Consider the following 26396-nt stretch of genomic DNA (forward strand, 5'->3'; position numbering starts at 1 on the left):
ACTCTGCTCCCCCTGCAGAGCCCGGGCTCCAACACCGCCAGTTGGGGCCCGGTACTGCTAGCTGCACAGAGAAAAACACCAGCCAATGTGTCAGTGGGGTTCAGCACCGCCAGCTGTTCCCCTGCTGTGCAGCCGGCAACGTGTCCTGCAACAGCCACGCAGGCACAACAGACCCAAAGCTGCCGCCAGTGCAGGCTTCGGCCTACACTCTGCTCCCTCTCCTCCTCCTGCTGACCCCGGGCTCCAACACCGCCAGTTGGGGCCCGGTACTGCTAGCTGCACAGAGAAAAACACCAGCCAATGTGTCAGTGGGGTTCAGCACCGCCAGCTGTTCCCCTGCTGTGCAGCCGGCAACGTGTCCTGCAACAGCCACGCAGACACCAGAACTGAAATTGAAGGGAACCTGTCCCCCCTCCCCCAGGCGTTTGTACGTTTTTAAGGCCACCTTGTACAGCGGTAATGCTGCATGTGTGCAAGGTGGCTCATAAACGTATTCTCCTCGCACATGTGGAACGGAAAACACGTCTAAAATGTGTCCTCTGTGTGACCATTTAACCGTCCCGGTGGTGTGACTTTCCTTTGTAATGACACGCTGCAACCCCCTTGGTAGCGCTGCCCGTCTTCTGGCATCATTGTTTGGCTGCCTGCGCCTCTGCGGCCGCCCTGACCCACACAACGCCCCTCGGTGTCTTATTTCTTGGGACTGCGAGGGTGTGTTTGATGGGCATGAGCAGTGCATCAGTTCGCCTGTCCCTCATCTCCTTCCGCCTTCTTCAGACTGTGCGGCTTCATGGCCGTGGCATGCGATAAGGGATCAGCTGACGCCACATAGTCTGAAGCAGGTGTAAGAACCCAAGCGAGAGGCGAACATATGTACTGCGCCAGGCCATGAATCCCAGCCCCGCAGTGTTTTAACTATGTCAATACACTGCGGGGCTGTGATTCATGGGCATCGCGAACCGCACCAGCCAACATTAAATGAGGTCAGAAGATGGGCAGCGCTAACAGCGCTAGGCCAGGGGATAACACGACAGCGCAGACTCCTGTACAGCAAATAACAACGCTCAGGAGGCTGCACCCAGCACCAAGGTGGGATTCTTGACATCTGTGCTGCGTCTCATTACAAAGGGAACTCGCGCCTCCAACACAGTTTGACTGTATAAAGGGCTAAATGTTATACGTGTTCCATTCAGCGTGTGCAAGGAGCCAAATTAAAAGAGCAACCTTTGACTTGTGCACCACTACTGCTGCATAAGCTGTGGCTCTTCTACTTTGTAACCCCTGAGGGGGGGTTAAAGGTTACCTTTGAAATTGGTTCGATTAGGCTTCGGCCTACACTCTGCTCCCCCTGCAGAGCCCGGGCTCCAACACCGCCAGTTGGGGCCCGGTACTGCTAGCTGCACAGAGAAAAACACCAGCCAATGTGTCAGTGGGGTTCAGCACCGCCAGCTGTTCCCCTGCTGTGCAGCCGGCAACGTGTCCTGCAACAGCCACGCAGGCACAACAGACCCAAAGCTGCCGCCAGTGCAGGCTTCGGCCTACACTCTGCTCCCTCTCCTCCTCCTGCTGACCCCGGGCTCCAACACCGCCAGTTGGGGCCCGGTACTGCTAGCTGCACAGAGAAAAACACCAGCCAATGTGTCAGTGGGGTTCAGCACCGCCAGCTGTTCCCCTGCTGTGCAGCCGGCAACGTGTCCTGCAACAGCCACGCAGACACCAGAACTGAAATTGAAGGGAACCTGTCCCCCCTCCCCCAGGCGTTTGTACGTTTTTAAGGCCACCTTGTACAGCGGTAATGCTGCATGTGTGCAAGGTGGCTCATAAACGTATTCTCCTCGCACATGTGGAACGGAAAACACGTCTAAAATGTGTCCTCTGTGTGACCATTTAACCGTCCCGGTGGTGTGACTTTCCTTTGTAATGACACGCTGCAACCCCCTTGGTAGCGCTGCCCGTCTTCTGGCATCATTGTTTGGCTGCCTGCGCCTCTGCGGCCGCCCTGACCCACACAACGCCCCTCGGTGTCTTATTTCTTGGGACTGCGAGGGTGTGTTTGATGGGCATGAGCAGTGCATCAGTTCGCCTGTCCCTCATCTCCTTCCGCCTTCTTCAGACTGTGCGGCTTCATGGCCGTGGCATGCGATAAGGGATCAGCTGACGCCACATAGTCTGAAGCAGGTGTAAGAACCCAAGCGAGAGGCGAACATATGTACTGCGCCAGGCCATGAATCCCAGCCCCGCAGTGTTTTAACTATGTCAATACACTGCGGGGCTGTGATTCATGGGCATCGCGAACCGCACCAGCCAACATTAAATGAGGTCAGAAGATGGGCAGCGCTAACAGCGCTAGGCCAGGGGATAACACGACAGCGCAGACTCCTGTACAGCAAATAACAACGCTCAGGAGGCTGCACCCAGCACCAAGGTGGGATTCTTGACATCTGTGCTGCGTCTCATTACAAAGGGAACTCGCGCCTCCAACACAGTTTGACTGTATAAAGGGCTAAATGTTATACGTGTTCCATTCAGCGTGTGCAAGGAGCCAAATTAAAAGAGCAACCTTTGACTTGTGCACCACTACTGCTGCATAAGCTGTGGCTCTTCTACTTTGTAACCCCTGAGGGGGGGTTAAAGGTTACCTTTGAAATTGGTTCGATTAGGCTTCGGCCTACACTCTGCTCCCCCTGCAGAGCCCGGGCTCCAACACCGCCAGTTGGGGCCCGGTACTGCTAGCTGCACAGAGAAAAACACCAGCCAATGTGTCAGTGGGGTTCAGCACCGCCAGCTGTTCCCCTGCTGTGCAGCCGGCAACGTGTCCTGCAACAGCCACGCAGGCACAACAGACCCAAAGCTGCCGCCAGTGCAGGCTTCGGCCTACACTCTGCTCCCTCTCCTCCTCCTGCTGACCCCGGGCTCCAACACCGCCAGTTGGGGCCCGGTACTGCTAGCTGCACAGAGAAAAACACCAGCCAATGTGTCAGTGGGGTTCAGCACCGCCAGCTGTTCCCCTGCTGTGCAGCCGGCAACGTGTCCTGCAACAGCCACGCAGGCACAACAGACCCAAAGCTGCCGCCAGTGCAGGCTTCGGCCTACACTCTGCTCCCTCTCCTCCTCCTGCTGACCCCGGGCTCCAACACCGCCAGTTGGGGCCCGGTACTGCTAGCTGCACAGAGAAAAACACCAGCCAATGTGTCAGTGGGGTTCAGCACCGCCAGCTGTTCCCCTGCTGTGCAGCCGGCATCGTGTCCTGCAAAAGCCACGCAGACACTTGCTCTTGTACCTTCTGCTCCCCATCCTGGTTCCAGTACCGTCAGCTGGTTCCGGGCAGAGCCTTTGGCTTAGGTGCCTCCCTCTGGGTATCCGAGTTCCACCAACGTCAGGTGGTCCTTGGTAGTGCTTTCAGGCACGGGTACCTCCTGCTTAGTAACCGGGTTCCAGTAACGTCAGCTGGTCCTCGGTAGTTCCATTGGCTCTTGGACCTTCGGCTACCCATCCGGGTTCCAGCACCGTCAGCTGGTTCTCGGCACTGTCTTTTGCTCTTGTACCTTCTGCTCCCCATCCTGGTTCCAGTACCGTCAGCTGGTTCCGGGCAGAGCCTTTGGCTTAGGTGCCTCCCTCTGGGTATCCGAGTTCCACCAACGTCAGGTGGTCCTTGGTAGTGCTTTCAGGCACGGGTACCTCCTGCTTAGTAACCGGGTTCCAGTAACGTCAGCTGGTCCTCGGTAGTTCCATTGGCTCTTGGACCTTCGGGTAGCCATCCGAGTTCCAGTTCCATCAGCTGGTTCTTGGCATTTTCTCAGCCTTCTTGTACCTTCTGCTACATTTCCAAGTTCAAGAGACTAAACACGATGACCCGGAAGAACACCCCTAAGATGACGACGACACCAGAGACGACAACCACCGTGATGACGACGACTCTGGAGACGATGACCCTGAAGACCACCGTGATGACGACGACCCCGGAGACGACGACCCTGAAGACCACCCCGATGACGACGACCCGGGAGACGACGACCCTGGAGACGACGACGACCTGGAAGACCGAGAAGCAGAAGAACAAGAGGCTGCAGAACAAAGAGCAGAAGAACATTAAGCATAACACTAAATATAAGAGCAAAAAATATTATCTAAATTATAAGCAGAAGAAGACTAAGCAGTGTATGGGGGTGAGTCCGTTCCTCCTCGTGGTGCCCCTGGATAAAGCCTGATGCTGCAGGCCAAACTGAACACGGACAAATGTAACTGTTTTGTGACAGGCAGAACGGAAGGTGTAATCTTCAAACTTTTATAGATAACAACTACAGGAATGCCTGTCACAAATAAGAATATGATGAAGAAGTAGAATATGATGAAGATAATAGTAAAATAAAAAGAATATGAACAATGTAACCCAAAAAATAATAGGTAGAAGATGAAGAAGAAGATGAATAAGGTGAAGAAGTTGATGTCAAAGAAGCTGATGATGAGGATAATGAAGAAGAAAGCGTGGGAGAAGTAAAAAAGAAGGTGAAGGGCGTTGAAGTAGTGAAACATCAATATGTGGCATAAAAAAAAAAAAAATTAACATAGTCAAATTCTTTCTAACGCCGAACGTCATCCAAAAAAAAAAAAATCCTGCTATTCTATTACATTGGGCTAAACCTCTGTGCCTTTAATGTCTCCGCCACGTCCCCCAATACATCCTACATTATTCTTAGTTGTTTTCCTTCATGTAGAATGAACCTACAAGTGTATAAAGGGTTTATTTTAATTCCGATATTTTCGTCCCATTGACTTGCATTGGGATCGGGTATCGGTATCGGATTGGATCCGATATTTTGACGGTATCGGCCGATACTTTCCGATACCGATACTTTCCGATATCGGAAAGTATCACTCAACACTAATAGGGACACATACGGCAGCAGCGGCTCAGTATTGGGGTATCAGGTGCAGTAATAGGGACACATATGGCAGCAGCGGCTCAGTATTGGGGTATCAGGTGCAGTAATAGGGACACATATGGCAGCAGCGGCTCAGTATTGGGGTATCAGGTGCAGTAATAGAGACACATACGGTAGCAGAGGCTCAGTATTGGGGTATCAGGGGCAGTAATAGGGACACATACGGCAGCAGCGGCTCAGTATTGGGGTATTAGCAGGATGAGGGGTTTGTGCAGGTTGGGAATAGATTGTGATGGCTGGAATGTGAGAAGTGAAACGTGGCTTTGTTGTTTTCTCTGCAGACGAGTTGTAGCTGTAAGAAGTTGTCATGTCAGTCTGGGCCAGATGGAAAAGACGGGAAAAGTGACGATTCCATCATAAAGAACGTCAATGGTAAGTCATTATCTATAACTGTGCTGTGATCTCTTATATGTTGTGTAGGCTGGTATGTACCACTGACCATATGGCAGTAATATCCATGTTGGTCGTTATATAGAGATTATCTTCAGTAACAGCGTGGTCATCTGCTGAGGTTCTCCTCCACTATTAGGGGGCGTCATCAAGTTGTAATCAAGGTTACCTGGTTAGGGGCCCACTCAGAAGCTTCGCCCCCCCCCCGGACCAAAACCCTAGCTACGCCTCTGGTAAGGGGTTTTGCGATAACAGAAAAATTATTTACGAATTTTCCATAATAATTAGCAAACCCCAAGAATCTCTGAATCGACTTCAAGCATTCAGGTCTAGGCCACTCCAATACCGCCTGAACCTTCACCGGGTCAATCTCAAAACCATCACTGGAAACAAAGTACCCCAAAAAACAAATTTTCTGTACCGCAAACTCGCATTTCTCATGGACTCTCTGCCAATGCGACTCAAGATCGGGCGAGTAGATCAAAATATCATCCAAATAACACTCCTACCGATCAACGGCCTCAGAATGTCATTAATGATATTTTGAAAGAACGCCGGTGCATTTGTTAGGCCGAAAGGCATTACTAGACACTGAAAATGACCTTCCGGGGTATTAAAGGCTGTCTTCCATTCATCGCCTTCTTTTACCCCCAGCAAATATATATGCCCTATGGAGATCGATCTTAGAGAACCACTTGGCTCCAACTAATTGGTTAAACAAATCCGGAATTAGCAGCAAGGGGTGAGGATTGCGCACAGTGATCTTATTAATCTCCCTTAAATCCAGATACGGCCTAAGACCCCCATCTTTTTTTGTTTACAAAAATGAATCCCACATCCACAGGGGACTTAGAGGGTCTTATATGACCTGCAGCAAGACTAGTCTGCAGGTATTCCTTTAAGGCCTCCCTCTCGGTATTCGTCAGATTAAATAAATGACTCATAGGGAGAGTAGCACCTGGGACAAACTCAATAGTGCAATCGTAATCCCTATGAGGTGGTAGAACTTGTGACTCCACTTCTGGAAATACTTTCCAGAATTCCCGAATGGCTTCAGGTGGCTCGCTTTTCACAACAGCAGCAATGTGTACATCACAACATTTCCCATAACACTCCTGACCCCAGGATCTTATCGTACTTGATGACCAGTCCAGTACAGGATTGTGCATTTTTAACCAGAATAACCCCAGGACAACTGGAAAAGGCAATTTATCAAGTACAAACAAATCTAAAGATTCCTGGGGTTCCATATTCACAGTGAGTGGAAACCTGGTGACCTTTCGAGAAACGCACCCATGCTCTAGAGGAGACTTATCAATCGCCACTACAGGAAAAGGGCATGTTAAAGGTACAGAATCAATCTTATACTTGTCTAGAAATTGTTGATCAATCAAATTAAGTGCAGAACCAAAGTCCACCATCACTTGAAAATCAATCGAATGACCACGACAGGTAGAACTGCCAGAAAAAGAATCTCCTGTGGACCGTAAAAATGCAATGCGAACGCGAGGGTTACTCTGACTGACCTTTTTTCCCTCTTTTCATTGTTTATGCATCCTCAGCTTTACCACAATAAAGGCATAGCCCCTCGGAGAACCTTCTCTACCTTTCGTGGAAAAGAGAGGACATTGCCCCAAGTTGCATCGTTTCCCAACAGTCAATGGGGCTCTCCTGAGAGACTGGATGCAGCAAAATTGAAACCTTCTCCTCATTCTGTCTATCTCTCAATCTTCTATCCACCCGGATAGCTAACTGCATAGCAGCCTCAAGCATAGCAGGTGCAAGATATGCAATGAGTAAATCTTTAACCCTGTCATTCAAACCTGCTAAAAACTGACTCTTGAGTGCTGGATCATTCCAGCTGACTTCTGCAGACCATCGTCTGAACTGGGTACAATATCTCTCAGTGTCGCTAGAACCCTGTTTCAGCCATCTGAGTTCTGCCTTGGCTGTAGTGACACGATCAGGATCCTCATATAATACCACCAGAGCAGAAAAAAATGTTTCTACTGACATAAAACAAGGGTCATCCGAACGCAATGAAAATGCCCAAACTTGCGGCTCAGCGACATAATAATCCCCACTCACTGTAATTCAGCCCCTGAAGACCTGGGTCTAAGCCGAAAATAAAGTAAACATGCATTTTTAAACTAAAAAAATTCCTGCCGTTTACCAGAAAAACATTCAGGCAAACCCACCTTAGGTTCTTCAGAGCGGATTCCAGGGCAATTACTCACGTGCTGTTGTAAGGTGGCACCTTCCAACATTAACCCTTGCAGGCATTGAGCAAGATCTTGAACGCTGTTCATATTGCAGAAATCCAGAAGGGATTTTTTTTTTTGGACGACGAATGCTTGAGTGTTATCCCGTCACCAACACACTGTGGAGTTGGACCTCATGAAAGAGCTCGACCCATGTGCTACTTTTTCCAGCACTATCTGCAACATGATTGCTGCCCGTATAGTTATGCTTCAAAATAGTGCTAACTTCTGGGTGCCAGTGTGTTCTATCCATACAAAAGTTTATTTGGACAGTTGCCTCCCCACCTAAAAAAGGGATGCGCCCATTCTGCAGTATCAAAATATGTTTGAAGACAATCTTGACAGTGGTTTTCCCCAAGACAGCAGTGACGCACACAGTTTGCATCACAGTGATAGGCTTCCAACCACAGAAACTTTGAGTCATCAACGCAAAAACATTAGCAGCCTTACAGTGCTGGACTCCTGTGTTCCAACCCCACCAAGGACAGCATCTGCAAAAGAGTTTGTATGTTCTAACCATGTATGCAAGGGTTTCCTCCCAGTACTTATTTTTTTACCCACACTCCAAAGACATACAGATATTACATTTCGATTGTGAGTTTCAATGGTAACATTTGCGGTACTGTCTATGAATGTCTGTGAAGCGAATATTGAATTATTGCCGCTATATAAGTGCTAAAAAAAATTTGAAATTGATGCTCAGCCACACTCAGGTGGCACAAATATCAGTTTTGTTGATTACTATTGTCAGAAAAATGTAAGAATAGTAACACGGGTAGTTGGCTCAATGAGAGGGGAGGACTGCCGGTATCGATGGCCTACTGCTACAGGCAACACACATGAAGGAGACTCAATCAGGAGACTGCACATTTTCAAAGTGACATCTAGTGATGAGCGAGTGTACTGGTTGCTCGGGTTTTCCAGAGCACGCTTGGGTGGTCTCCGAGTATTTATGATTGCTTGGAGATTTAGTTTTCCTCGCAGAAGCTGGATGATTTGCGACTGTTAGACAGTTTGACTACATGTGGGAATTCCCTAGCAACCAGGCAACCCCCACATGTACTCAGGCTGGGTAGTAGCTATAAATCATTCAGCTGAGGTGATTTCAAACAATTAGTGGCAGCTACTACCAAAGTGGCATCAATTTCACAAGAGTAAAAATAGTATAATGGGGAACAACGTCTCTTCATCTACAGCCAATCCAGCAGATGTACACCCAATCACGAGTGCACACATTTCTAAAAATTTGCTGGAGTCAACAACAAAGTAGTATCAATTTCAAGAGAGTAGAAATAGTATAATAGGGAATGACTCATCTTCCACTAAAGCTAACCCAGCAAACGGACACCCAACCAAGAGTGTACACATTTCCCAAAATTAGTGCCAGACACCAATAAAGTGGCATCAATTTCACCACCTACCCCATTTAGACCTCGAACACCGAGACTAATCCCCCTTCCACCACGACCTCACTTTTTCCTAGTCATGTTGCTCAGATAGTGTGCTATGAGCACAGTATTAGCAACTACCAATTTGATTTTTTACACTGCACCACCTCTGCACAGCTGAATTTTGCGTTAGGCTACTTTCACACTAGCGTTAACTGCAAACCGTCTTTTTTTCAGAAAAAACGCATCCTGCTAAATTTTTTGCAGGATGCGTTTTTTCCCCATAGACTTGTATTGGCGACGTATTGCGACGGATTGGCATACGTCGTGTCTGTCGTACGACGTATGCGTAGAAATTTGGCGACACGTCGTCAGCAAAAAACGTTGATTGTAACGTTTTTTGTCTCCACCTAAAAAACATGTCGCGACGCATCCTGCGGCATGCGTCGTTGGCTACAATGGAAGCCTATGAGCGACGGATGCGTCGGGACACGTCGTACGATGCAATGCAGCGCTGCAATACATTTTTTTTACACTGAGCATGCTCAGAAGAAGGATTTTGTTGCCAATTGGCCAGAAACCCCCAAATCTATATAAACCTGGCCTGGGCCTTCAACCCCACATATGCCAGCAAGACCCAGAGAGGAGAAGACTGCAAGCAAGACCCCAGCCAGCCACAAGACCCCAGCCAGCCACAAGAACCCAGCCAGCCACAAGACCCCAGCCAGCCACAAGACCCCAGCCAGCCACAGGAGCCTGCCACAGGAGCCTGCCACAGGAGCCTGCCACAGGAGCCAGCCACAGGAGCCTGCCACAGGAGCCAGCCACAGGAGCCAGCCACAAGACTCCAGCAACCCAGCCACAAGACTCCAGCAAGCCTGCCACAAGACTCCAGCCACCATAGAGCCAGTGTGAGTATTGCAATTTTTGTGTGCATCTGTGTGCCTGTGCATTTGTGTGTGTATGAGGTACTGACTACAGCAAGAGCTTAAAACCTGAAGAGAACCAGAGGCCTGCCATCGTCCTGCACCAGCCAGTGCCATGCTAGAGTCCAGATCCACCCTGATGCCAGCCACTGTGAAGACCTGCAGCTCCAGCCAAAGGATTGTCAGCCTTTTTTACGTGTGTGTGTATGTGTGTGCGTATGCGTCTTCTGATTGGGTCCACCTTTCTGCCTTTGTTGTACATATGTGTATTTGCATAAAGCTTATGTGCTTGTGTGTGTGTGTGTGTGTGTATTTTTGTATGGCTGTGTGCTTTTGTAAGTATTTCTTCATGTGCCTGCACCTTATTATGCCTTCGCCAATCTTATGCCTGTTCATGTGGGAGGGTATGTGTCCACGTTCAGGATTTTGTCAGGATTTTTTTCAGTATTTGTGTGGGTGATAAATGCAGAAGTGGTGCATATGTTTCTATCATACTTTTCCTCTAATTGTTACACTCCTGGTTTTGGATTACAAATACTGATGGAAAATCCTGACCAAATCCTGATGCAATCCTGAACGTGGACACATACCAGGCATGTTTGTGCGCATCATGTTGATTGCATGTGCATTTGTCCATGCCTAATTGGTTAATTGCCTTTTTCTGATGGATTTACTAAGTATAGTGGTCTGTGCAGCCTGTGGTTTAAATGTGTGTATTTTTTTTAATTTATTTATTTATTTTTTTAAAATCTGATGTATTTTTGCAAAGTCTAGTCTGCAGCTTGTGGTTTGAATGTGTGAGTTTTTTTTTTTTTTTCTATTTAAAAGTGATTTTATGTTGAAACCATTTGCAGTTGATGTACCGTACTTGTATTTAAAATAAAGAGCATTTCAGCTCCCAATTGTGATGTGAAGAAAAAAATAATAATAAAAAAATAATAATAAAATGTTTGTTAAAAACAATGTTCGTAGTATCATTTCAGAAAGGTAAATTTAAAACTGGTGTATGTACCAATGGTTACACATGCAATAAAGAGTTGGTTGACATCTCATTTTTTAATAAAGGTTATACTTTAAAGGTTTTTTGGGGGAGGTGATTTTTGAAAATAAAATGTGGTAAATATATTTTTACATGGTGGGTTCACATTTTTAAATATTTTTTTTGGGACATGGCAATGAATGGTATAACGTGCACCTGTTTTTGGGTTTTGGTGTTCACCTTTAATGAACATTTCTCACATCAATTCAGCAGGGTGTTTATCTTAAACATTACCTAGTTCAGGGGGTGGTCTAACCATAAATCCATTATACATATTACAGATACACCAGGGACCAGGACCACATCCGCCGCCTCTAGTCCCAACCAGGACCACAGCCACCAATCTTTTCAAGTAAGTTTTGAAGACCCCAAATCTGCTACTTCAATGTGTAGAGCAGATTGCAAGTGTCTTTTAACTTACAGATACACCAGGACCACAGCCGCAGCAAGCCGCCGCCGCCTCTAGTCCCAACCAGGACCAGCCCACCAGGACCACCGCCACCAATCTTTTCAAGTAAGTTTTGAAGACCCCAAATCTGCTACTTCAATGTGTAGAGCAGATTGCAAGTGTCTTTTAACTTACAGATACACCAGGACCACAGCTGCCGGCTTGCTACAGCAACAATGTCCTCTTCTGACAGCCCTCCTCGACAGCAACAGCGTGTATCGGCAAGTTAACACAAAAATTGTTTTTTTTTTTAGTTTTTTTAAATTACATTTTTATGGATAACTACATGCATAAATTATGTTTCAACAGGAAGCTGAATCAGATGAGGAGCTGTCAGAAGGGGGCGAGACGGGTGGAGAGATGCAAGTGGAGGAGGAACCAAGTGTAAGTAGTGGTGAAACAGTTGCTTCACACATCACACTGCACCATACACAAAACAGATTTTCATACATAACTAAACACCGAAAACATGCCTACATTACAGAGAATTTGTTTCCTTTATTTCAGTCTCCTGCTGCTGGTCAGCAAATCGTGAAGGTTCTCCCAGCCGCTCCCAGAGTCGGCGGAATCGTCGCCGCGGTCGGCCATCAGTGAGTTTTTTTTTTGGAGGGGGATTCTATTGGTACTTTAGTGTTTCAGTGTACTAATTTGTTTGTTTTTCTTCTTTTTTTGCACAGGCTTCACAGCGTGCTCCCGCAGAGGAGTTCAATGATGACATCGACATTGACTGTCTCATCGAGGAGGTTCACGAGCGGGAGCCGCTGTGGAACATGGCTGACCGCAGGCATGCCGATACCGGTGTCACCCGTCGGCTCTGGGACGAAGTGTGTCATAACATATTTCCAAGGTGGGAGGACCTTCATCCACAGCAGCAGAGCAAACTATGTAAGTATTCACTTTTCAGTGATGTTTTGAGCTGACTGTAATGTATTGCATTTACCAATTTTTTTTTTTTTCTTTTTATTCTTGTCTTCACAGGTGGAAAGGTTAGGAAGCGGTGGCGGTCACTGAGGGATCGCTTTAAGAGGGAATTTAACGAGGAAATGCAGGCCCCGAGTGGCTCAGCAGGAAGGAAGAGGAGCAGATATAAATATGGCACGGCCCTCTCCTTCCTGAGGCGAACCATGCTGAGCAGAGTGTAAGTATTCTACAGCCCACTAATAACCATGTTAACCTGTCTAACTTAGTTTGGTTTCAGTCAGGGCTTTTTCATATCAATATATTAATTTCTTTTGTTTTTTCTTTCACAGCACCTTCTCCAGCCTCCGGGCACCTGCATCTTCCTCTGCACCCTCTGGAGCGATCCCTCCTGAGTCCGCCACTGAGGGCCACGTCGGTAGGCCCCACACCACTGACCCCTCCTCTGACCCCTCCACCTCATCTGCCCCAAGCAGTGGAGCATTATTGCAGCCTTCATTGCTCGCATCTGATGCTGAACAGATAGGGTTCCCTTTACCCCACCCCTCTGATCCTGCCACCTCGAGACCACCATTAGGTTCGTGGCGGCAGCGACAGAGGGGTCAGGAAAAGAGCTATGCTCCTGAATTCTTACATCTGAATGCATCCTTCCAAAGCTCTTTCAAAATTTTGGGAGAGCAAGTGACTGCTGGTTTCAACATGGTGCAATCCCGCATCAGTGAAACAAGCCATGAAACCAGCAGTCGCTTGGATAGGCTGCATTCAGATGTAAGTCAGTCTCCGGCCAATCTTTTTTTTCAATCCATGCTCAGGAGCATGGAGAAGCTTTCTCTTCAGCAACAGATGCGGGTAATGAATACCTGCCATAATACTCTAATGAAGGCCCTTAACGAACCCCAATCTACCCACACATCCACTACAATTCCACCCCAGGCCCCACCCCAGGCCCCATTTCCACACCATGCCCCACCCCAGGCCCCATTTCCACACCATACCCCCCATTACCAAACCCAGCCCCAATACCCACACCAGCCCCATTACCAAACCCAGCCCCAATCCCCACACCAGCCCCATTACCAAACCCAGCCCCAATCCCCACACCAGCCCCATTACCAAACCCAGCCCCAAACCCCACGCCAGCCCCATTACCAAACCCAGCCCCACTACCCAACCCAGTCCCAATACCCAACCCAGTCACAATACCCAACCCAGTCCCAACACCCAACCCAGTCCCCATATCCATCCCGGCGCCCAAACCAAATTCCTTCCCCAATGTTTTCTTCCTTGCCCAGCTTTTCTTCCCCAGTAAGTCTTCCCTCTACCCCAACACCACCCCCCTCTGGTCAGCCTCCTGGTTTTACCCCCCCTTCCACTGCACCCCAAACAAGTAGGGTTTCCCCACCTATCGACGTGGCCCAACCTTCCAGCCCCTCCTCCCCTCGTATCTCCACCCCACACTTTGAAGATTTGTAATGTGGTTATTTAAATGTTATTTTAAAAAAGTTTGCAAAGTTTTTGAAAAAAAACATTGAAAATAAAAAATGTGTCTACTTTTTTTTGCTAAGAATTTTAAAAAAAAAAAAAAAAAAGTTAAAATAAAATTCTGTCTGATTTAAATTCTAGTCTTCGTGTGTTTGTGTGGATTTATTAAGGTAATATGGCAACTAATAAGAAAGGTAAAATAAAAATAAACACCAGACGTGTGAAAGGTATAACATATTGGTATTACTAGCAAGAAAACCACGCTTTTCGGCCTTTTTTCTTTTCTTTTTTTTTTTTTTTTTGGGAGAAACACATTTTTTACATAAACAAAACACATGGAAAACAGGTTACACAATCATGTCTTGCCATGGGATCCGCCCGACAGGTGACACAAAACAATCAGCAAACTGGTCCCTCATCCTTGTAACAGAACCTGTAGAGCGAACCGAGCTGCTGCGGAAGTCCCACAAGGTTGTCTCCAACTCTTCGTCATCCAAGGAAACGGGCTCCTTTGAAAGGACAAAGTTGTGGAGCACCACACAGGCTTTAACAACCTCGTCTATAGTTGTGGTTTTCAGTTTGATTGCCGTCAGCAGAACTCGCCACTTCGCCGTCAATATACCGAAAGAACACTCTACTACTCTTCGTGCCCTAGTGAGCCGGTAATTAAATACCCGCTTGGTACGGGTTAAGTTCCGGCTACTATACGGTTTCAGTAGGTGCGGCGACAGTTGAAAGGCTTCATCACCTACAAAAAATATCACCGAAAAGAATCAGATACCAGCGTCTTATATTAACTTATTTCACCGAAAAAGAGACACTATATTTTCAGATAATCAATAACAAATAATAAAACTTAACCTTTAATTGATATCGATAAAATTCAAACAACAATCACGACCTAAAAACATGTATGGCTGCAAACAAAGATACAGGGTGCTCAATCTCCCTGGAGGGCTTACCTAACTAGTCCCTACCTCGCAGCAGAGGTTGGCACCCTAATGATCCTTCGCAATGGCGCCCCTGCTCAACGTAGTCTGCCCTATCTGTCCCTAATAGGCCCTATCCTGCAGAAGATAGTACAACAGCATGCAGCAGTCCATACACTACAGACAGCACACCAAAAAACTTGAGCAAAAAAGATGTAGTATGGTGTACCTATGAGTATGTAATACAATACATCAATCACTTTCATATATATGTACACCATACAAAAAACAGGGACCTGTGCTAATCGTGTTTATAACACTTCAAAATTGCACATTAAATCCGGCCCGTTCTGCAACTAGATGACCTATACCCCTGCACTGTACCTAAGGATAAACAGCCTATCTGCGGGGGTTGGCGCCCTAGATACCTGCGCAGATGGCGCCCCCGCTCCAGTCGACTGTCCCTAAACAAAACCTATACCATATACCAAGGTACAAAGCTAATTAATTAGCTCAAAAGAATACAACCAGGTAAAGTGCACAGCAGGGTAAAGTGCAGAAAATAGTGCAATAGTGCAATACAAATACATAAAAATGCTCAGTAACAACTCTCAAAATAGACTAATTCACATTAGCAAGCATGTTCAGCCCATAAGTATGTTTTAGCTCGACGCGTTTCCCCATATAGGTTCATCAGGAGACATACTCGTATTATTTTAGGGTCTAAGAACTTATCTGTATGCTATCAGGGGATGATCTGTAGGGGCAATCCTCCCTCAGGCGCAGTGGGGAACAATGTCCATCCAAAATCTGCGGGAATGTATCAGCCTTGCAGTAAGAGCGCTTACCATACTCTTTATATCTCCATGTGGCCATTGACCCACGCTATTCAGAAGAACTTCCGGGTAACCTCCTGTGCGCCAATCACACGAGTGGAACGCTGATGCGTTCCAATTCTCGCATGCGCGATAGAAATTACTACGCGCGTGCGCACTTAAGATTATCTGTTATACTATGCGCCTGCGTGGAACATTAAACTTTGCGCCTGCGTGAGCCTCACCATCTGTTGATCTATGCGCCTAAAGAGAAAGAAAAAGAACGCTAATGCACTCCAAACCATAACGATTTAGCGTTCATACCTATTAGAAATATAAGTGATAACATTTAAGGCACATTATATATGAACTATGAAGCAATATATATATCAATTTTTGTATGGTACCTTACTAAAGATAATTAGCCACTTACTACAATCGCGTTATCATTTCCTATATTAAGTCGTGTTAATGACAAAGATTAATTTGACAAGATATAATAAATAAATTAAATTATGACCACCTCCTATTTTGGACCAATGGGTCAATGGGTTTTTTTTATATCCAGAATTTTATATATATAGAGAAAAAGGCTATTAAACAAAACAACCAAACTGCAACTGGTCATTAAGACCTCTTGGTTTACTGCTCTTCATTCTATAAATCCATTTTGCTTCCTTCTGAAGGATACATCTGTCCCAATCACCTCCTCTCACTGATGGTTTAATAACCTCAATCACAGAAAAACTACAACAACTCAAATCCCCCCCATGCACCCTCCTTACATGGTTCGAGATTGGGGTGTCTCTTTCATTAAGAATGTCCCCAATGTGTTCCCCCATTCTCCTATGCAACTCTCGTTTAGTTTTGCCCACATAATCCATGGGGCAACTACATTGGAAAAGATAGACAACCCCCTCAGTTTTACAACTGGCAAAGTGTCTCATTTCATATACCTTTTTTGTGACAGAGCTAACAAAAGTGCTGCTCCTTGAGACATACTTGCAAAACTTACATTTGCCACACTTAAATGTGCCATTTTGTCGTTTCTCCAGCCATGTAGGGGATTTTTTGGGGGGATAAAAAGCACTATGTACCAGTTGGTCTCGAATCGACCTCCCCCTCCTATACGTGATAGATGGTACATCGGGGATAATATCACTCAGATCCGGGTCCATCTTCAAAATGCCCCAATATTTTTTAATGGCTTCTCTGACTCTATATGCCTGATCATCAAAAGTGCCTATGATTCTCAGATCATTGCCCTCCTCCTCCTTACTTCTCTTCATAAGTAGTGAGGATCTTTCCTTTGCTCTAGAGTCCTTAAAGGCCTCATTAAGGACCCCCAAAGGATATCCTCTATCCACAAATTTATCCCTCAGATCCTTCGCCTGATTAAAGAAAGTGGAATCAGTAGAGCAATTTCTCCTTGTCCGTAAATACTGGCCCTTAGGGATACCTCTTTTTAAACAATTCGGGTGATGACTCTCCCAACGCAACAAATTATTTGTTGCTGTTGGTTTATAGAAAGTTTCAGTCACTATACCACCAGTATCATCTCTTGAGATTCTCAAATCGAAAAAATTAATAAATTCATGTCTGAACTCATAAGTTAATCTCAAATTAATTTCATTATTGTTAAGTTCTTCCACAAACCTTACGAATGATGCCATACCTCCTGCCCAGAGTATCAAAACGTCATCTATATACCTGCCCCAAAATAATATCTGGAGCTTCCACCAATAGGCATCATCCTCGCCAAACACTAGCTGGTCCTCCCACCAGCCCAGGAACAGATTTGCGTATGTGGGGGCACAAGGGCTCCCCATCGCTGTGCCCCTGAGCTGGTGGAAGAAACCGCCTCCAAAAGCAAAATAATTGTGTTTGAGCACAAATTCTAGGAATCTCAAGACACACTGATTATGTTGATAGAGATGTGTACCCCTTGACCGCAAAAAATGACTGACTCCCTGTAATCCCTTCTCATGTGGTATATTGCTATATAAAGCCTCAACGTCTATGGAGGCAAAATTAACATCATCATTGAGGACTATACCTTCCAACTTGAGAAGGAGGTCTGAAGAATCCCTAATGTAGGAGGGCAATGAAATGACAAATGGTCTCAGGACTCTATCGACATATATACTTGTGTTTTGTGTAACGGAATCGATCCCGGCCACTATAGGGCAACCCTTCAAGGGATTCAAACCCTTGTGCACCTTAGGCAAAGAGTAGAGGACCGGCACAACAGGGAAGGCAGGCAACATGAAGTTATATTCATTTTTAGATATTAAACCATAATCCTTTGCCTCATCCAAAAGACCCTTCAGGATGTCCAAAAATTCACACGTAGGGTCCTTTTTTAATGGTTTGTATGTTCATTTATCCTTAAGGATATCTTCACACATCCTCTGGTACTGGATCAAATCAAGCACCACCAAATTTCCCCTTTATCAGAGGGTTTAAAAATACAGTTGTTATTTGCGGCAAGGTTATCCAAGATTATTCTTTCTTCCCTTGAAAAATTAGACTGCTGTCCCCTGCCTGTTGTGCCTATCCTCTCCAAATCCTCCTCCACCAACCTCAAGAAAACATCAGTGCTATTATAGCCATCCTGGGGGGGTATTCTTTTACTCTTAGGTTTTAAATCTGTAAATGGTCCCAAATCTATAGGTCTCTCATTCTCCCTCAGGAGTTCTGTGAGTATTCTCAACTTGGTAGATCCTCCTCAGACACTCCCAGAGTTTTACATTCTTCATGGTCATGTGTTCTAAAGAACTTTTTCCATCTCACCTTCCTAATAAACAGGTTTAAATCTTTTACCCAACCAAACTCATCAAATATATTTGTAGGGACGAATGAAAGACCCTTGGATAGTACACTGAACTCCATCTCACTCAGGGGATAGGATGAAAGATTGATAATTTTGTTTTTATCCATCATTTTTTGTTTTTGATGTCTTCCTTCCCCTTCATAGAATCTGTTCCCAGTGTCATTTTCTTCTCTAAAAAAGATAAAGATGATAAAGAAGAGGAAGGAGAGGCTCCCGAAGGAGATGCCTGCCTTCTGTAGCCATTTCTTGTCATCATATAGTCTCTGCGCTCTTGTCTTACCCATTTCTGTCTATTATTTTTCCTCCGAGTACCTCCAAAAATTCCTCTTCCTTCCAAAAAACCTGGAGCCCCTCTATCAGTATCTGATGAATCGATATCCGAGGAAGATATATCTCTAACGGGTTGTGTTCCCCTACTTTCTTGCAAGAAAGTGTAGACCCTTTTCTCTTTAAACTCTTGGCTGTCATGAGTGAACTGCTTGTGTTTCCTGGCTTTTATCTCACTTTGAAACTGTTCTACTATTGCTTGAAGGCTAGCTTGAAACACTAGAGAGATATATCTTCCTCGGATATCGATTCATCAGATACTGATAGAGGGGCTCCAGGTTTTTTGGAAGGAAGAGGAATTTTTGGAGGTACTCGGAGGAAGAATAATAGACAGAAATGGGTAAGACAAGAGCGCAGAGACTATATGATGACAAGAAATGGCTACAGAAGGCAGGCATCTCCTTCGGGAGCCTCTCCTTCCTCTTCTTTATCATCTTTATCTTTTTTAGAGAAGAAAATGACACTGGGAACAGATTCTATGAAGGGGAAGGAAGACATCAAAAACAAAAAATGATGGATAAAAACAAAATTATCAATCTTTCATCCTATCCCCTGAGTGAGATGGAGTTTAGTGTACTATCCAAGGGTCTTTCACTCGTCCCTACAAATAAATTTGATGAGTTTGGTTGGGTAAAAGATTTAAACCTGTTTATTAGGAAGGTGAGATGGAAAAAGTTCTTTAGAACACATGACCATGAAGAATGTAAAACTCTGGGAGTGTCTGAGGAGGATCTACCAAGTGTGAGAATACTCACAGAACTCCTGAGGGAGAATGAGAGACCTATAGATTTGGGATCATTTACAGATTTAAAACCTAAGAGTAAAAGAATGCCCCCCCAGGATGGCTATGATAGCACTGATGTTTTCTTGAGGTTGGTGGAGGAGGATTTGGAGAGGATAGGCACAACAGGCAGGGGACAGCAGTCTAATTTTTCAAGGGAAGAAAGAATAATCTTGGATAACCTTGCCGCAAATAACAACTGTATTTTTAAACCCTCTGATAAAGGGGGAAATTTGGTGGTGCTTGATTTGATCCAGTACCAGAGGAAGTGTGAAGATATCCTTAAGGATAAATTAACATACAAACCATTAAAAAAGGACCCTACGTGTGAATTTTTGGACATCCTGAAGGGCCTTTTGGATGAGGCAAAGGATTATGGTTTAATATCTAAAAATGAATATAACTTCATGTTGCCTGCATTCCCTGTTGTGCCGGTCCTCTACTCTTTGCCTAAGGTGCGCAAGGGTTTGAATCCCTTGAAGGGTCGCCCTATAGTGGCCGGGATCGATTCCGTTACACAAAACACAAGTATATATGTCGATAGAGTCCTGAGACCATTTGTCATTTCATTGCCCTCCTACATTAGGGATTCTTCAGACCTCCTTCTCAAGTTGGAAGGTATAGTCCTCAATGATGATGTTAATTTTGCCTCCATAGACGTTGAGGCTTTATATAGCAATATACCACATGAGAAGGGATTACAGGGAGTCAGTCATTTTTTGCGGTCAAGGGGTACACATCTCTATCAACATAATCAGTGTGTCTTGAGATTCCTAGAATTTGTGCTCAAACACAATTATTTTGCTTTTGGAGGCGGTTTCTTCCACCAGCTCAGGGGCACAGCGATGGGGAGCCCTTGTGCCCCCACGTACGCAAATCTGTTCCTAGGCTGGTGGGAGGACCAGCTGGTGTTTGGCGAGGATGATGCCTATTGGTGGAAGCCCCAGATATTATTTTGGGGCAGGTATATAGATGACGTTTTGATACTCTGGGCAGGAGGTATGGCATCATTCATAAGGTTTGTGGAAGAACTTAACAATAATGAAATTAATTTGAGATTAACTTATGAGTTCAGACATGAATTTATTAATTTTCTCGATTTGAGAATCTCAAGAGATGATACTGGTGGTATAGTGACTGAAACTTTCTATAAACCAACAGCAACAAATAATTTGTTGCATTGGGAGAGTCATCACCCGAATTGTTTAAAAAGAGGTATCCCTAAGGGCCAGTATTTACGGACAAGGAGAAATTGCTCTACTGATTCCACTTTCTTTAATCAGGCGAAGGATCTGAGGGATAAATTTGTGGATAGAGGATATCCTTTGGGGGTCCTTAATGAGGCCTTTAAGGACTCTAGAGCAAAGGAAAGATCCTCACTACTTATGAAGAGAAGTAAGGAGGAGGAGGGCAATGATCTGAGAATCATAGGCACTTTTGATGATCAGGCATATAGAGTCAGAGAAGCCATTAAAAAATATTGGGGCATTTTGAAGATGGACCTGGATCTGAGTGATATTATCCCCGATGTACCATCTATCACGTATAGGAGGGGGAGGTCGATTCGAGACCAACTGGTACATAGTGCTTTTTATCCCCCAAAAAAATCCCCTACATGGCTGGAGAAATGACAAAATGGCACATTTAAGTGTGGCAAATGTAAGTTTTGCAAGTATGTCTCAAGGAGCAGCACTTTTGTTAGCTCTGTCACAAAAAAGGTATATGAAATGAGACACTTTGCCAGTTGTAAAACTGAGGGGGTTGTCTATCTTTTCCAATGTAGTTGCCCCATGGATTATGTGGGCAAAACTAAACGAGAGTTGCGTAGGAGAATGGGGGAACACATTGGGGACATTCTTAATGAAAGAGACACCCCAATCTCGAACCATGTAAGGAGGGTGCAAGGGGGGGATTTGAGTTGTTGTAGTTTTTCTGTGATTGAGGTTATTAAACCATCAGTGAGAGAAGGTGATTGGGACAGATGTATCCTTCAGAAGGAAGCAAAATGGATTTATAGAATGAAGAGCAGTAAACCAAGAGGTCTTAATGACCAGTTGCAGTTTGGTTGTTTTGTTTAATAGCCTTTTTCTCTATATATATAAAATTCTGGATATAAAAAAAACCCGTTGACCCATTGGTCCAAAATAGGAGGTGGTCATAATTTAATTTATTTATTATATCTTGTCAAATTAATCTTTGTCATTAACACGACTTAATTTAGGAAATGAAAATGCGATTGTAGTAAGTGGCTAATTATCTTTAGTAAGGTACCATACAAAAATTGATATATATATTGCTTCATAGTTCATATATAATGTGCCTTAAATGTTATCACTTATATTTCTAATAGGTATGAACGCTAAATCGTTATGGTTTGGAGTGCATTAGCGTTCTTTTTCTTTCTCTTTAGGCGCATAGATCAACAGATGGTGAGGCTCACGCAGGCGCAAAGTTTAATGTTCCACACAGGCGCATAGTATAACAGATAATCTTAAGTGCGCACGCGCGTAGTAATTTCTATCGCGCATGCGAGAATTGGAACGCATCAGCGTTCCACTCGTGTGATTGGCGCACAGGAGGTTACCCGGAAGTTCTTCTGAATAGCGTGGGTCAATGGCCACATGGAGATATAAAGAGTATGGTAAGCGCGCTTACTGCAAGGCTGATACATTCCTGCAGATTTTGGATGGACATTGTTCCCCACTGCGCCTGAGGGAGGATTGCCCCTACAGATCATCCCCTGATAGCATACAGATAAGTTCTTAGACCCTAAAATAATACGAGTATGTCTCCTGATGAACCTATATGGGGAAACGCGTCGAGCTAAAACATACTTATGGGCTGAACATGCTTGCTAATGTGAATTAGTCTATTTTGAGAGTTGTTACTGAGCATTTTTTATGTATTTGTATTGCACTATTGCACTATTTTCTGCACTTTACCCTGCTGTGCACTTTACCTGGTTGTATTCTTTTGAGCTAATTAATTAGCTTTGTACCTTGGTATATGGTATAGGTTTTGTTTAGGGACAGTCGACTGGAGCGGGGGCGCTATCTGCGCAGGTATCTAGGGCGCCAACCCCCGCAGATAGGCTGTTTATCCTTAGGTACAGTGCAGGGGTATAGGTCATCTAGTTGCAGAACGGGCCGGATTTTATGTGCAATTTTGAAGTGTTATAAACACGATTAGCACAGGTCCCTGTTTTTTGTATGGTGTACATATATATGAAAGTGATTGATGTATTGTATTACATACTCATAGGTACACCATACTACATCTTTATTGCTCAAGTTTTTTGGTGTGCTGTCTGTAGTGTATGGACTGCTGCATACTGTTGTACTATCTTCTGCACGATAGGGCCTATTAGGGACAGATAGGGCAGCCTACGTTGAGCAGGGGCGCCATTGCGAAGGATCATTAGGGTGCCAACCTCTGCTGCGAGGTAGGGACTAGTTAGGTAAGCCCTCCAGGGAGATTGAGCACCCTGTATCTTTGTTTGCAGCCATACATGTTTTTAGGTCGTGATTGTTGTTTGAATTTTATCGATATCAATTAAAGGTTAAGTTTTATTATTTGTTATTGATTATCTGAAAATATAGTGTCTCTTTTTCGGTGAAATAAGTTAATATAAGACGCTGGTATCTGATTCTTTTTGGTGATATTTTTTGAAGTTGTTGTTTATGGCGGGTTTTCTATCCGGAACAATAGATAGGGAAACATGGGTAGCTGATGCTCTTGATGCCTTCTCAGAAGTAGAGGAGGGGAGCAATACCAAATATACTGATCTGAGGAGTGTTTTTAACAACCTAACTGCATCCTATAAGGATAATATCCGGTCCTGGTGGGAAACACAGTCATTGGAAAACTACATAAAGAACAGGATAGTACCTAAGGGACTTAGAATCTCAATTACACCAGCACGGAGAGCAAGATCAGAGGAGTTATTGAAAAAGTGGGAGGCTGAATCAACAGAAAGCTCTCTGAGGTTCATGACAATTCTATTAGAGGAAGAAAAAAGAACTTTTGAGGTCACATCTAAAAAACTCACAGATTCAATTGAGGAGGCACTTAAATTTAAAACACATACTGATTTTGCTAGGAGAGAAGCTAGCCTTCAAACAACAGTAGAACAGTTTCAAAGTGAGATAAAAGCCAGGAAACACAAGCAGTTCACTCGTGACATCCAAGAGTTTAAAGAGAAAAGGGTCTACACTTTCTTGCAAGAAAGTAGGGGAACACAACCCGTTAGAGATATATCTTCCTCGGATATAGATTCATCAGATACTGATAGAGGGGCTCCAGGTTTTTTGGAAGGAAGAGGAATTTTTGGAGGTACTTGGAGGAAAAATAATAGACAGAAATGGGTAAGACAAGAGCGCAGAGACTATATGATGACAAGAAATGGCTACAGAAGGCAGGCATCTCCTTCGGGAGCCTCTCCTTCCTCTTCTTTATCATCTTTATCTTTTTTAGAGAAGAAAATTACACTGGGAACAGATTCTATGAAGGGGAAGGAAGACATCAAAAACAAAAAATGATGGATAAAAACAAAATTATCAATCTTTCATCCTATCCCCTGAGTGAGATGCAGTTTAGTGTACTATCCAAGGGTCTTTCATTCGTCCCTACAAATAAATTTGATGAGTTTGGTTGGGTAAAAGATTTAAACCTGTTTATTAGGAAGGTGAGATGGAAAAAGTTCTTTAGAACACATGACCATGAAGAATGTAAAACTCTGGGAGTGTCTGAGGAGGATCTACCAAGTGTGAGAATACTCACAGAACTCACGAGGGAGAATGAGAGACCTATAGATTTGGGACCATTTACAGATTTAAAACCTAAGAGTAAAAGAATACCCCCCCAGGATGGCTATGATAGCACTGATGTTTTTTTGAGGTTGGTGGAGGAGGATTTGGAGAGGATAGGCACAACAGGCAGGGGACAGCAGTCTAATTTTTCAAGGGAAGAAAGAATAATCTTGGATAACCTTGCCGCAAATAACAACTGTATTTTTAAACCCTCTGATAAAGTGGGAAATTTGGTGGTGCTTGATTTGATCCAGTACCAGAGGATGTGTGAAGATATCCTTAAGGATAAATTAACATACAAACCATTAAAAAAGGACCCTACGTGTGAATTTTTGGACATCCTGAAGGGCCTTTTGGATGAGGCAAAGGATTATGGTTTAATATCTAAAAATGAATATAACTTCATGTTGCCTGCCTTCCCTGTTGTGCCGGTCCTCTACTCTTTGCCTAAGGTGCGCAAGGGTTTGAATCCCTTGAAGGGTCGCCCTATAGTGGCCGGGATCGATTCCGTTACACAAAACACAAGTATATATGTCGTTAGCAAAAACCAACAAAAATACAAGTGACATCATAGTAATGGATATCAAAGCATGTTAAGCAAATATTGTCACTGTAAATGGGACATATATATGGCCAATCATCAATTACAAAACTAACACAACACAAACAAAGGATGATAAACAGGCCCAAGATATAAAAGGGTATATTTTATTAGACACAATTTTAAAATACAAAGGTATAAATAGTGGATAAGACCACAGTGCAAAATAGCTATAGAAACGGGATGGGTGTACCGCGACTGAATATAGGAAATTTACAGATACAGTTGTGCAACGGCGCACATCAATGAAGATATATAGATTATTCTATTACCTCCATATATAGCACATGGAACATATAATCGAATGATAGCACCACAAATCATGATGAAAAATATATGTAACGGCGCAAAATCATATAACATACCAGTGTGGAGAGTTGCCAAATACTCGTCCGGCTAGCAGGAGGTATAGACAAAAGCCAGCGGTCACCACATCACCCCGACGCGCGTTTCGGCGCACAGCCTTCGTCAGGGGGCGTGGCGACAATTGAAATGTGTGCAGCTTAAAAAGAGACCCAGACCAATAACCAGTGACCGGAAGTGGAGTCATATTGCCATGGTGTCCGAAAATATATAGCTATTTCGCGCACTTAGCATAATAATAGTACCAATAACATATAATGTAAAAGATGCGCGACAGATTAAAGCTGTAATACCACAGCGATGAGAATTAGCACTGTGAAGCCGTACCGATGGCGGCGCATGCGTGGTTGGAATCCAAGCCACGCCCGCCGGCGTCAACGTCAAGGGGAAACGGAGCCGCTGCGCCGAAGCACAACGGAACCATGTCACCATGGAGACGCAGAGAGCCGAGGGACGCGGAAGACCAAGCACGCATGCGCTCACGGACAGCAACCAGAAAAGTAAGATGTTCACAACTATAGTCATAATTAACATCCATAACAATAACTACAAGGTATACAAATATTGCAAAAGAGTATAAGTTATAGATATACAATTATAAAAATAAATGAATGAAAAAACAAACGACAGTAAATATGAATCTGTTATGTTGAGACAATTTAGACGATATGGAAAATGATGCAATGTCCAGAACGATGAAAACGATGGAAAAGACCAAATGAAGAATTGAAACACCAAATGAAATGGTGGGGCCACAAGCTAAAAGAAAACAATGTGAATGGATTAGAAACATGAACACACGATATAAAAAAAACAATAAAAACACTAGCTATAGCACAGATGGGAGCGCCAACACAACAGCGGAACGGAATCACAGAAATGGGACAAAACTCATTTGTTCATTGAGTCCCTTTGGATGTAGCGTGTCAAGCATCATGATACCCAGTGTGTCGAATTTTTAGACGTATTGATCAAACGGGATAATAGTAACATGTTACAAACTGATATCTTTAGGAAACTCACCTCCACTAATTCACTCTTACACGCCTCCTCTGCTCATCCGAGACATGTTGTTCAATCTGTACCCACAGGACAGTTTCTTCGCCTTCGGAGGATCTGTTCTGATGTAAGAGACTTCGAAAAA

The sequence above is a fragment of the Ranitomeya variabilis genome, chromosome 3 (assembly GCF_051348905.1).
Source record: "Ranitomeya variabilis isolate aRanVar5 chromosome 3, aRanVar5.hap1, whole genome shotgun sequence".
Classification (NCBI taxonomy): Eukaryota; Metazoa; Chordata; class Amphibia; order Anura; family Dendrobatidae; genus Ranitomeya; species Ranitomeya variabilis.